Source organism: Amblyomma americanum, chromosome 1 (assembly GCF_052857255.1).
Source record: "Amblyomma americanum isolate KBUSLIRL-KWMA chromosome 1, ASM5285725v1, whole genome shotgun sequence".
NCBI classification, from domain to species: domain Eukaryota; kingdom Metazoa; phylum Arthropoda; class Arachnida; order Ixodida; family Ixodidae; genus Amblyomma; species Amblyomma americanum.
In genome coordinates, this window is record NC_135497.1 from 455,160,613 (window position 1) to 455,175,027 (window position 14,415).

Sequence of the window (14,415 nt, forward strand, 5' to 3'; positions counted from 1 at the left end):
AAACATTTATTCGAAGGCTACCATATGCAGCAATTTTCAGCACGTTCTTATGTGGAAACGAAATCTCAATTGTATGCTTATTTGGAGATATAATTTAACGTCAGTTTTGTGGGGTCCACGGCCCCGTTGTCCTCGGCACGCTAGGATGCGACGAACACACGCGATTGGCGACGTTCGGTTACAGACGGACGCACCCGGATGCACTCCAGCGGTGGCAACCTTAAAGCGCAAATCGGACAAGCTCTCGGATGGTAGCGCGTAGAGCATGCATATAAGCCGGCCAGAGCCTTGTCAAGCCGCGGGAAAGCAGCTCCTGCGGCTCTTTTTAGTCGGGGCGTGAGCTTGGACGAGGCACTTGAAGCCTTGCCCCAGTGTGTGTCCATTTTCGAAGCAACGAATGCGTAAGTCTGTTTTTGTCATTTCCTCGGCGAGTACTCTTTAGTGCTTCAACGTGGCAGCATTTGCCTTCTCCTTTCGTTGCCACTTTGAACAGCCTATGATTTCTGTTCACCCATTTCGCGATTTCTCTTTTTCGCAATATATGTTTTGTCTGCTTGCATTAAAGCAGTTTCTGTTCCCGTAGTCAAGTTGTTCGTCGCACGGATCGTAGCTCGCTAGTTTTCCCTGAGTGAGTGCAGGGGTCTTCACCTTTTATGTGACATACTTTACTCGAGATGGTAAAGTGGTCGCAAAACGAGGGTGCATTTTTTTGTCTTACGCGTGTTAATTTTACAAGGAAGGGCTGCTGGAAAAGTGTTTAGTGCAAAAGTCCTACTTCGCAGGGTCGAACCCAAAGAAGAATCTAGTGGCGGCCTTGACCTTGAGGCTGCAGAAATATAAATATTACCGCGATTTGGTTTCAGACCCGCGGCTGCGCGAACAGTTCAACTTCGCTGGCCACTGCATGAGAGCACTATGCTATCGCCGGAGCCAATCCCGTCTCGTGTTAACTGCAACACTCTCACGCTTCTTCTTCTTCTTCTTCACCCCAGGTATATGGCACATACCGACGCGGGGGGATTAGCCAAGGTGTAGTTGAATAAACAAAGAAGTTTCCATGGAAGTTGATGACAAAAATGTAGCACCAATCGTGAATTTTGAAAAATCAATGAATAAAAACAACTCTCACGCTGTGCATTGCACATCGTCGTCTTCAACTTCCATCTGCTGTGCGAACAGATCAGATCAGATTAACCTCGATCAGAGCTTAACCTGTGTCTAATATGGTCGCCAGACGTTGTGATGACCCAGCAAAGAAAACTATGAGCCAATCAATCTAAACACATGTTTTCGCATGTCTACTTATTTTAACAACATTAAACCCCGCAAATTTTGTAGAAGTGTCGTATGTGAGCAACTACCTAGCGTGCAGAGGTAAAATTGTTTGGTAGAGCCTTGTGGTAGAGCCCAGCACCTCCCGTTCGAGAGATACCTTTTTTGATCCCCAGTGGCGCTCGGTACCGCAAGTTTTCTAATGGATGCAAGATTCACTCGGCTTGACTTTCTTTAGTTGAAATGCTTGGAAAAGCTATCTTGGACAAGCTGTTGCTTTCCACAAGGTGGAATTTCAAAACTATTTGGCCCATGACCATTTTCCCAAGAATTTCACTCCAGAAAAGCCTAACACCAAACCGGGAGAAATCTTGTACCGTAAATATACAACCGTAAAATAACCTTGCTCTGGCCGGCAGCACGCTTAACTGAGCGGCGGATAACGAACATCGTCTTCGGAGATCAGGGAGTGTGGCTTCCTGCCGACGGGAGTCTCTCGAGGCACGGTCCGGTCGGAATCGTGTAGACCCTCCTGTACAGACGCAGGGTGATGTCTTCCGCTTTGGCTTCCTGTAGATGCAGCCCAGAAAAGAAGACGAAACAAGGGAAGAGGGGAGGGATATAATAGCAAAGACCACTGACGTGTTCGTAAGCACCTATCGTATATGCAAAATAATAAGTTATCTATGCTATCCGAGTTAACATAGTACAAGTAATTAAGAATACAGGGAGCTTTAATGGGAAATCGAGGGAGGTGTTTCACTTGTGGTTGGTTTTAAGGCATATAGAAAACTAAGGCCATCATGCGCCAAATGCGAGGTTAATGTATCTGCATTGCGACAAAGATTTATGACCCCATAATTTATTCAGAACCTTTGCTTCCGATAAAAAAATGTAAAAACACAGGACATGTCAATCTTTCTCTCTAAGAAGTATTCTAACGTGAAAGGGAATCTTTCTCTCTAAGAAGTATTCTAAAGTGAAAGGGAATGCGTTCTGAAAACATTGGGAAATGCTTCCTCTTTAGTCTCTCGAGTTCAGTGCACTAACAAAATGTTTGTGGTGACCACACCCGCACAGCTCACACATAGTCTCTTGTTTTGTCAGGATAAATTTGTAAGGTGCGTGTACTCAATACGAAGACATTACTTTAGTCAAGTGTTCCTGGTGTTTGCATGAATTGCACTTCCTTAAATTTGGTTTTACAATATGTATGTTATATACTTGATAGTATTAATGGATTATTTATTATGGCGTCCCAAAAGGGAGTATTCTTGTACCTACACTGTTTAATATCTGCTTTAACTAAGTTTCGAACATTAACACTAGCGCTAAATGCCATACATAAGGATGGCCTGAGCATAATTTTTATTTCTAAAATACTCAGTGATTTGGTATTAAAAGCTAATGAAACTCAAATTGCTCACATGGAGTACAAGGTCCTGGTTGAAAATTATCTACACAAAAACTAAAGCAGCACTTTTTAGACCCAAAAAATTCAGCTACTAGCACCTTTGCATTATCTTAAGATTGGTTCCCAATGCATTGAAATAGCTTCCTAACTAAGGTACCCAGGTGTGGTAATGCAGTAATAAATCTTGCATGCTAATAAATCTTGCATATAGATAGTTTCGCTAAAAAACTTGCCACATGCACAGAAACGTTATGCAAGGTTTGTTTTGTATTACAACTCAGTATCAAAGCTTTAGTTTATAATGCACTATTCCTACCAAACCTTTCATATTATCCCCTGGTGTGGGTCACGACAACATGATCAAAGTACATAGATTACTGATAATGCAAAAAGCCATTTGTATCATAAACATGCACCCTTATTCGTCATATTGTCCCGTAGTGGTGATGGCAGTCAAAGGAGCTATGAAAACGGACAAACCGTCTTCTAAAAACCTGTTTTATGAGCTGATTTGCGCCCACAATGTACTGAATCACTCGGTTGCGGCGAAGCGACAAGCGTGCTCGGCAGTCGTCGAACAAAATGCACGCCACTGTCGGCCGTTCTCAATTTAAAGCTGATAGCGAACTTTCGAGATAATGCGTGCAATCCTACTAGAACATTCCGGAACAACGCAGAGTCAGCTCTGACTGTCTGCGGTCAATCGAGAAAAATCTAGTCGCGTCTTGCATCGCAAATAAAGCGATAAAGTGGTGTGGCGGCAGGTTTGAAGAACGAACACTGCAAATATTTGCGGCATTACTCCCCTCTCAAAGCAGCATCGACCCGATGCATTAAAACGAATATTGCGACTAGTAAGAGAAAAAACGGATCTTGCAAAAATAGAGTATGAAAATGCAGCGTCCCTTAGCGCGCATAATACGGCTTCAGACGGACTACACGGACAACTTTTGGTCGTACGCGGCGGCGCTGGGATGCAGTTATTGCGTCAGGGACGACTTCATAATCCAGTTCACCTAACCGACGAAGAACCTTGTACAGGCCGAAATAGCGGCGCAAAAGCTTTTCACTCAATCCACTTCGGCGAATGGGCGTACAAACCCATACTTGGTCTCCTGGCTTGTATTCCGCGTTGCGTATTTGTAGGTTCTAGCATCTGGCGTCGGACCGCTGCTTATCTTTGATCCGTAATCGGGCAAGCCTTCGAGCTGCTTCTGCGCGTTGAAGCTAGGCGGCAAATTCGACGTTCTCTTCTGTAACCTTGGGCAGAATGGCGTCTAGTGTGGTCTTGGCCTCCCTGCCGTAGAGGAGCCTAAGGGCATCATCTGGGTGGCCTCCTGCACTGCGTTGTTCTAGGCGAAGATGACGTAAGGCAGGATGACATCACATGTTGCGTGTTGGGCATCGACGTATATGGCGAGCATATAGGCGATGGTTTTGTTCAGGCACTCGGTCAGTCCGTTGGTCTGTGGATGGTATGCCGTTGTCCTCCGGTGACTGGTTTGGCTGTAACGCAGGATGTCTTGCGTTAGTTCCGCCGTGAATGCTGTTCCTATGTCCGTGATGAGCACATCGGGGGCGCCGTGTCGATGAAGAATGCACTCCGCGAAACATTTGGCGACTTCTGCTGCTGTTCCGTTCGGTAGGGCATTTGCCTCGGCGTAGCGGGTCAGGCAGTCGGTCGCTATGATGATCCACTTACTTCCAGACGTTGACGTTTAAAAAGGGTCAAGCAAGTCCACGTTTGAAGTTGACGTTTGAAAAGAGCCAAGAAAGTCCATGCCGATCTGCTGAAAGGGCCTTGAGGGAGGTTCAATGGGGTTCAGAAATCCTGCTGGTCGTGCGGGAGGGGTCTTTCGCCGCTGACAATCTCTGCAGGTTTTCACATAATGTGCGACATCAGAAGACAGTCGGGGCCAGTAGTACTTGTCTTGAATGCGGCGGAGGGTTCGAGTAAACCCGAGATATCCAGCTGTCGGCTCGTCGTGTGAAGTGCGTAGAACATCGCGTAGATAAGCAGGTACAACAAGGAGGTAGGTTGTTTTGCTCGCTGCAAAGTTCTTCACAAGGACCTCATTCTGCACACAGAAGGAATACAGTCCTCGCTAGAATGAAGCGCGGGGTGAAGAAACCTTACCTTCCAGGTACTCGATAAGCGTTTTAGGTCAGAATCCGAGCGTTGCTGCTAATCAAAAGATCTGGGGCTGATGGGCCCCAAGAAGGCATCCTCATCGTCGTCCGGCGGCGGTGTGTCTACAGGGGCTCATGAGAGGCAATGGGCGCCAGGTTGCTTGCGTTTGGACTTGTAAACGACGGCTACGTCCAACTCCTGGTGACGCAGACTCCATCGAGCGAGTCAGCCAGAGGTGTCCTTCAAATTGCCAAGCCAGCACAGCGCGTGCTGATCGCTGACCACCTTGAACAGTCGCTGTACAGATGAACTAAAGGGGATGTTAGGGCTTGTTGGTTAGTGATCATGGTTAAAGAATGGAGCGCGAAAAGACAAGGACAATCGAAGAAGTGCACAGGACTGGCGCTGACAGTGAACAGCGCCAGTCCTGTGCACTTCTTCGGTTGTCCTTGTCTTTTCGCGCAGCATTCTTTAACCATGTCCGTAAAGGTAGGGGCGGAAATTTGACGTAGCCCAGATGATGGCAAGGCACTCCTCAGTTGTCGAATAGTTAGCGTCGGCCTTGGAAGGGGAACGGCTAGCGTAGGCGATGACTTTCTCTAGCCCGTCGTTTTTTTTTATATATGAAGACGGCGCCTAGGCCCACGCTGCTTCCTTCGGTATGAACTTGAGTATCGGCTTTTTTATAAAAATGCGCGAGGATCGGTGGGGACTGTAAACGACGCTGAAGTTCATTGAAGGCTTCTGCTTGCGGCGCTTCTGATTGAAACGGCACGTTTGCCTTCGTCCGTTGTGTAAGAGGCTCGGCGATGCGCGAAGTTTTTCACAAATCGTCGGTAATATGCTCACTGTCCGAGAAATCTGCGCACTGGTTTCTTATCGGCCGGCGGTAGAAACTGTTCAATAGCAGCTTTTTCTGCGGGTCTGGGCGTACTCCCTCCTTGCTAACGATGTTGCCTATAAACAGCAGCTCTTGGTAGGCAAAGTGGCACATCTAAGCTTTCAAAGTTAGGCTAGACGACTTAATGGCGTCTAGTACTGTTCGAATGCATTTGAGGTGCTCTTCAAAGTACGAGGCGAAGACAACGACGTCTTCTAAATATACCAGACAAATTTGACACTTCAGGCTTGCCAGCACTGTAACCATTACTCGCTGAAAGGTTGCTGGTGAGGAACAGTGACCAAATGGCATCACTTTGAACTCTAAGAGCCCATCCTGAGTGATGAATACTGTCTTCTCGAGATCTCTTTCGTCGACCTCAATCAATTTGCCAGCAGCCGCTCTTGAGGTCCATCGATGAGAAATATTTGGCGTTGAAGGGGGATTTGAAGAACGAATGAACACTGCAAATATTCGCGGCAATATTTTTAAATCATTTAAAATAACACTAGTTAATGGCCTTTATATCGTATTGGTAAATAAATGTGATGAAAGAAAACAAAAAATAACAACCTTTTCTTTGATGACCATGCTCATTTACTGCCAAGAAGTAATTATTACTCAACTCGTATCAACGACGTCTCGTATGTCCCATCTTTTCTCATGAATTACTGCCATTAAATGATTAAGTTCGTAATTCCTAACCAGGATATAAGAATAGAAATGTGTCTAAGCGAGCGCTTGGCAGGTGGCGCAGAACCCCTCGCAGTTTTCGGCCCTCGACCAGATGGCGCCACACGACTGCGGGCCCTTTTGAAGTTTGAAAACAGCGAAATAAATTGGGCAGGAATAGTTGTTAGCAAGCAAAGGTTTAAATATTATATAAATATAAATTAAGAACCAATGAAAACAACTAGTTTAAATACAAAGCTTAGCCAAAATGAGTAAATAACCCAAAAATAAGGCGAATATTTTCTGATAATTTTGAGTATTTACCAGTTGTTCTCAGGACCTTCAGGTTGTTTAGTGTGTGCAAAACATTGGGACTTCCAACAAATTGCTTGCCACCAGTCCTATAAAAAGCGGATGCCTGTGTTTATAGGACTTCCGTAATTCATCAGCCTGCCAAACCGAGAAACATGCAGGAAATTTAGTCCAGCAAGGCGCGCAGAATGAGCAGTGGTGCGGAGCGTGGTGAGCGATCTGAGCTGAACCTCATAGCTGCAAATTTCTGTACTGCAGACATAAATATATGAAACTTAAAATTCTTGGCATAGTGTGAAAATATCGAAGGCATGCCAAAAGAGCTCGGTCTTGACTGTGAATTAGTCCGCACGCTATTGAAACTGTATAAATTACAGTCGTAACCTCATTCGGCGTTTATAAGACTAGCTTTATTCTCTAGAAAAGTAAGGCACTCTAAATCGGTATCTATCATGAAGGAAAGAGCACATTCACGACCTACACAACAAGCATCACGGAAATTATACCTCACTTTTCTCTTTAAAATCCTGGCCTTTGTACGCTGCAATCAAGAATATACTTAGAAAAGCTTTGACAGTTTCCTCAGTGTTTGCGTCCCGTTGCCCAATTGTTTTTCTTTGCTTTGCAGTACTGACGCATCCTCATTGACACATAGTAGTATAAAAGCTGAGCCATAATTGTCTCCTTGTGATCAGAGAAAGGGAAGGAAAAACTAACATTCAACAATTTCTTCTTTTGTTTTTTCATACACATTCCTCTTTTGAGCATTCTTTTGGAATCTGTTTTTGTAGCCTGCAGCAAGTAAAAAATTGATTTTTTGGATGCACCAGCCATCCACGAGTCTTGCAGTTTACAAGCTCGGCCTCTGGCTTCTAAACAATCTCACTAGTTTCGCTGAGACCATTCCTGCATGGTATGCACTGCGTGAGCTTTAATACCTTCCGGTACATGAAGCCCGTTATATAGTACACTACGCAGTCAAGAACCTCATAGCGGGCATAAACATGGTCGAATGCGCGTTCTCATTCGGTGTCACTTGATATGATGCCATTGAGCTTTACCTTCAGTGCGGTAATTTAGCTTTGCTTTGGCTTACTGTCTGCAAATAGAGATGTGAAGTCCCTCAAAGTTAGCCGTGGTGTATCCTCAGATGTGTCAATTTGGCAGTTGCCGAATCTCAGAAGATTTACTAAACTGTATATGCACAGCATGTTGCAGAGTTGAAGAAATGTCGGCATTGAAGGGTGATAATTGTCACCACCGACGTGGCGGATGGCTCCAAAGAACCTCTCAATGACTTCCTGGTTGAACTTCGCGGTCAAAACGTACTTAAAACCACAGTTATTCGGTAAGTATCTTGAGAGCTCTAGTGTAGAAAGGAGAGTCACCCTGAGGCCTTCGGCTGTTGATGGAGTTCAAAAGCTGGTCGGCGTAATTTTACCTGATTGAAGATGCTTTTCCTAACTGTTAAGCCAATGAAGGAATGATGCGAGCACGTGAAGGTCTTTTGACCTAGTTCTGCCTTCCTTGGGATGGCTGCGATTCAATGCATCGAACACGTTGTTCATTCGCCAAGTGAAGTCAATTGTTTCAATTACGTTCTCGAGGCCATGAACGCCCCTCTTTGAATAAAATTCCTGGCTTTTTAGCAATCGACTGAATGCTTGTGTAGCGAGCTTCACGCGCATCTCCTCAGTGCTGGAAGGGTTGATATGCGCACAACCTATCTTTGGACAGACTCTGAAGTATCCGGGATGGTTCGCGTCTGAAACGTACAAGTTTTCGTTGTGGGACCATTTTACATACTCGCCGTTGACTTTCAGAACTTTCTGTGCGTTTAGACAATCTAAGACACATTTGACAATGTGCGGCGCATCTGCAAACACGTAAACATTGTGCTGATCGTTCAAAGGTTGCTCAAAAAAAGTTCTTCATGTTCTTAAGACAGCCGCTAACGGAAAGCTGCTTCCATACTTTCCTGTTTTTTGCAGCCCCGTCGCAGACTACTGCGTCTACGAAAACCCCGGCTTCCTCTAAACGTAGGGTTGACTTCAGAACAATCTGTGCCAGAATTCTTTCCTTACCAGCAATTTGCTCGCGAGCACGCCCTCAAGCTTAGCGGAAGGTTTTCCAAATGAGCAAAAAGCACGAAGCCATCGTCTGCTAGTTCATCAGGGGACTGGTGTTTCGTCTCAAAATTCCGCAAGACCGCTGTATGTTATTGTCTTGAGTTCACAGCAATTAATTTCGTCGAACCTCAATATTCCATGGTGTTGGAAGTCGTCTCCGTGTGAAACCTTCTTCAATGTGGCGAAAAAACGTCTGTGAAATCTGCATTCTAGTCGAACCATGGAGAGGTACTTTCTTACTGTAGTAATGCTTGGTAGCGGCAATATGTCATTATTTCTCAGGAACGAGTAGCCACTGGGACTGCGTATGTCGTGTACAAGACCCATTAACAGCTCCGTGTATCGTCTATTTCTTTTGTTGGTGCATTTCGTGGCAGATATGCACTCTTTGATTGCTCTCTGCTTTGGTTCTGGCAGGTCATGTTTGCTAAGTTTCTCTTCGAGCGATTCAACATCAAAACTGTGCATCTTGCTTCTGGCTTCCATAAGATCTTCTCTTACGGCTTTCAATCGCGCCATAAAGCGGTTGGTTGACTTCTTGAGTGCGTAGTTCGCATTTTTAGTGCCGCCATTTGCTGAGAGTTTAGTGGAGGCTTGAATACGAAATATGCATGTTAAAGCTGTCTGAACTCTCTTCGCCAACCGCTTTTCGTGGAGTCTCAAATTTCCCGACAAACTGAGGCATCTTGGACAGGTGCTTAGACCTGGCTGCAGTATAAACTTGCATTGCTTGTGCCGCCACTAGCCTGTTATGTCAAGAAATCCACTTTCCGGCTGAACTCGAGGATAAACCTTAGGATTTGGTCCGCCACGACAGACAATAGTGTGATCCAGATGTATGAAAAAAGCGGCCACAGTTTCGGCACTTCGTGTGTCACTTGGCAGCTGGAGTTCATCAAGTGAGATTTTCCTTCTCAGTATATAACAATCGTCGTTGTCATGTCCTCAGTGATGTCTACGATCTTGACGACACGACTCGAGGAGACGGGATTGGCGGTGCTCTCAAGTGGTCAACTTTGATGTGCTCAGCTTTCGAAAAGTACACGCTTCTGAATACAGATCTAGTTCCAGTCGATGGCAGCCCGAAGTAATAGAAGGTAACATGCTCGACGGCACTTCAAACATGTAGTTGAAGCCGCGCGATGTTGCGTCCGAGGAGGATGATTCCTGCGGGCCCTCCATCGTAGAGGGTTTTTGATTCGCCGCGTCCTCCTGAGGGCCGTTGAGTGGCTCTTGAACACGGTGTTTAATTCGAACCGGAATATCTTGCCTCTCAGCAGGCCTTTTTTGTTCCTTCCTGAACTTCGACAGCTGTGCAGGGCAGTCAGGGAACCTTGTTGGCCCCGCGCCTTTCGCAAGACACGCTCGCCGCCGTGTATGTACGAGTACAAGGCCCTTGTACATGGCTTTCCACGATTTCGACACGAGATCGGGCTCGAAATGCTTCTCACATAAGTAGTGCGAAGGCTGCACCAAACATTCTTTACATGGGAGGGCATTTCTCTACAGTTTAAAACGTCCTTCATCCTTTGGTGCCGAAAACGACAAATTTTCTTTGCACGACTTGTTGCCGTTCATGAATCGCGGATCAAAACACTTTCGTCCTATGTCGAAGCACCGAGGCACCGGCGACAGCACCATACACCACCACAATCAAAATTCACTCAGGTTTAAGTCAAAGAACAGCAATACAGGCTAAATTGGAAATCCGTGCCGAAGAAAATTTACCCTAAATGGCGCGTTTACTGAAAGCAGACGACAACGACACAAACACAGGGAGGGCCTGCGGTTGTGTGCCCCTATCTGTCGGCAGGCAGAGAAACTGCGAGACTCTTCGCGCAATGTTCGGAGCATAGGACAAGCGGCGCCTTTATTACACCTCTTTACTCCTACACCATTCACCTGACATTGTTCCACCAACCAGATTTGCAGGAAGCGGCGATTCTCGCTATGCATCAATTTTCTCCAAACTGGCAAGTCGAGCGCATGTGTTCTAATATGTACCACATGTACCTTCTTTTTCCTTCACAATCACGTATATTTACCGCCGGGCACCAAGAAAAGTGGTGCTGAAAATGTTTATTCAACACCACGTCAATCTGACGTTAGCGCGAAAAGTGCGTCTGCAATGGACGATGAATGACACCACCTTGCCCTGCCAAGTCGCTGAGTGACACTTCTGACAGTCACTCAGAGCGGCAACATGGCGCCGACAGGCAATTGTGAATATCATGAATAGCGCCCCCGGACTTGTGATGTTCAACAGTCTAGCAAGGGAACAGCAGTTCACAATTGGCAATGATGTGCTGGAATTGGTAAAGGAATTCGTCTACTTAGGGCATGTAGTAACAGCTGATCCGGATCATGAGAGGGAAATGAGTAGAAGGATAAGAACTGGGTGGAACGCATATGGCAGCTTCCCTCAGCTCAATCATGGCAGGTTACAAATCCCCCAAGAAAAAAAGTACAACTGTATCGTACCGGTACTCACCTGAGGGACAGAAACGTGGAGGATAACGAAAATTGTTCACCTTAAGTTAAGCACAACACAGCGAGCCATAGAAAGGAAAGCGATAGGTGTACGTTTAAGAGACCGGAAGCGGCCAGAGTGGGTGAGGCAACAAACTCGGGTTAATCATATCCAAGTTGAAATCAGGAGGAAGAATATGGCTTGGGCAGGGCATGAACTGCGAAAGCAAGGTAACCGATGGAGTGGATTCCAAAAGAAGGCTAGCGTAGCAGGGGGCAGCAGAAGGTTAGGTGTGCAGATGACATTAGGAAGTTTGCAGGGATAGGGTGGGCTCAGCTGGCAATAGAGAGAGTCAATTGGAGACATGAGAGAGGCCTTTGCCTTGCAGTTTTTGTAGTCAGGCTGATGATGATGACGACATGTGATGGATAATGTTGTCCGGTTGTCACCAGAAGATCTTCAAATCGAAGGCACCGACAAAGGTCAACCCATTTACTAAGTACAGCGCGGCCGCGTGATCGGACTTCATATATATAGGCAACTGATGACTCCAAGTATACCGTGCGCGGTGCACCTCCTGGAAAAGCAGATAGCACAAATAGTGAGCCTCGTCAGACGTATAGCCAACCGCAATTACAACCAGGGAAGCGGCACATGCTGCGCATGGTGGATCCATTCTTTGTCTGCCGCCTCGCATACCACCTTTCCTACCACAAGCTCATCCTCAAGCAAACAGAAAAGGTCAAGAATATCCTACGAAAGGCGGGTAAGAGCACCCTTCACAACGTCTTGTATGCTAGCATGGGCAAGCTTCTCCAACTTGGAGCCCACAACACTACAGAAGAGATTCTAAAGACCCATCGACTCAACATTTTCTTGGGTGTCGAACAGTGCAATTGAAGACATGTTTGAGCTAAGGCACGACGCTGCAATAGTCTCACTTCTTCGATGACACCTGGTACACAAACTTCGGGACCAGTATCTGTGTACAGCCCAAGACCCCCGTGGATCTGCATAATCTCGTGTGGCTGGAGAGAACATGGAGCTGGATCAACCTGTCTAGCTGCATAACCTGCGAGTGGCTCTTTTCAAAATGAAACAGGGCGCTGCGCCGAGAAGAAATAAGATCACCGTCAGGCTTTTGACGAAACTGCCCTATTCGGAATACCAGTCCCTACTCGACTACGTCAGTGCTATTTGGCACAGAGACATCCCCTGAACATCGACTTGAAATCAATTCCGGTAACCTACAACACTGTACAAACTCCGTAACCGTAAACTACGTAACTTCGTAGCATGGTCCTCCGGGTTTCCAGCAAAAGAGGGTGGTTGCGAAGTAAGGATGCCTCGAAGCTGGCAAACGCCTTCTTGACCAGTCGAATTCTTTATTCGACTCCTTTTCTCTGCCTATGGAAACAATTGGAGGATGCCCTCGAGGCCATCTTTCGCAAAATTATTCAGCGTGCCCTGGACCTCCACATCACTACTTCAAACAGCCGTCATGGCCCCTGTGTTGGTGAATATTTCCTCGGAGCTACGGCAGGCGCACCTTACAAACCAGTACCCGTGGTTGTCCCAAACGGAGTCGGGTCGCCCCTTAGTGTTCGTCTCCATATTCAACATAACACTCTCATGGAAGACAGGTTTCGCGACCCAGAACTGCGGAGGCGCGCCCTCCATGTCCGAGCTCTTCCAGCCATCTTGTCACACGGAGATCACAATGGTCGGCGCCTGCGACGAGCGGAAGCCTTAGCCGGAGTTTATGGCAACAGAACAGGTGTATACTACGCACACGCCTCCGGCCCTCACCACGGGGGATGGTACACGGCCGCGGTAGATCACAACAGCAACGCAGTTAACGGCCACACCTTCAGAGCCCGCAGTTCAGAACACGCAGAAGAGGTCGCGATTGCTCCCGTGGCCTCACATTTCGATTCATTATACATAATCACCGATTCGCGAGAGGCCTGTCGGAATATTGAACAAGGTTGAACTACCTTTGTAGCCAACCGAATCTACCTAAATGGCATACGGGACATGGACCTCGTGCACTGTTGCCTTATATGCGGCCCTCCCCATCAGGGTTTGGCAGGAAACAAGGCAGTGGACGCAGGCGCCCGCGCGCTCTCTCGCCGGGCTGTTTTCTCCAATGCACACGATCAGGACACCGATTTTAATCCCGTCTATACCTTTAAAGATATTACAATATACTATCAATATAGTCATCGCCTTTACCCCCGCCCATGTAAAGGCCTCAAGAAGGCGCATGAGCGGCTACTGCTCCGCCTTGTCACCAATACACTGCTGTGCCCGACAGCCCTAAAACATTTTGGCCCCTTATTTAGCGGCAGCTGCCCCACTGTTGATTGGTGTCTTCGGACGCCTACCACATGGTGGGGTCCTAATCCTCCTACCGGACTATTCCCCCATCCCCAACCAAACACGGGAGGACTGGGAGGCGACCTTGCTCTGCTGTCACGACCTGCCCAACAACCGTTAGTCAGGCGCGCCCAGGCGGCCACCACCGCTGGGATCCCAAACTAGGGACCTCCACCCAGTGTTTGTAAGTACCGGTCCCTTACGTGCCGATCCAAGCATACCTCATATCCCTTGTATAGTCAAGAAACGTTGTCACCACGACCACTACCTCAACCATGCCGTGGAGGAAAGGTGGAAGAAAGAAGTGCTTACATACATAGTGCACGCATTAAACTGCGTGCACTCTATGCGCTGGAGGACGAGGAAGACGAAGATGTTGTTCGATCGCCTATCGCCTCAGCTCTGTTTATTTAGCTAATTTTTCCTAATTTACCCAGTTTTATTTGAATATTCGAGGACGGCAGCATCTTCAAAGCGGTACTGCCCCTACGAGAAGAGTACGGCTGCTCCGGCGCCGGCAAGCCTAAAGGGACCACGCCATTCAAAGGAGGCTGCTTCGGAAGAGGCGACCATGGCTTCCGAGGCAGTGGAGCGACCAGAACATGGACTCGACCACCCGTCGAGCGAGACCTCATCGCTTAGTGGGGCTGAGTCAACGATCGTGGACGGTGACGAGTCAGTTGCCGATATGGCTGACGTGGACAACGAGGGCTTGAAGTTGGTGAGTCATCGCAAGCAACGAACGGTAGGGATCCC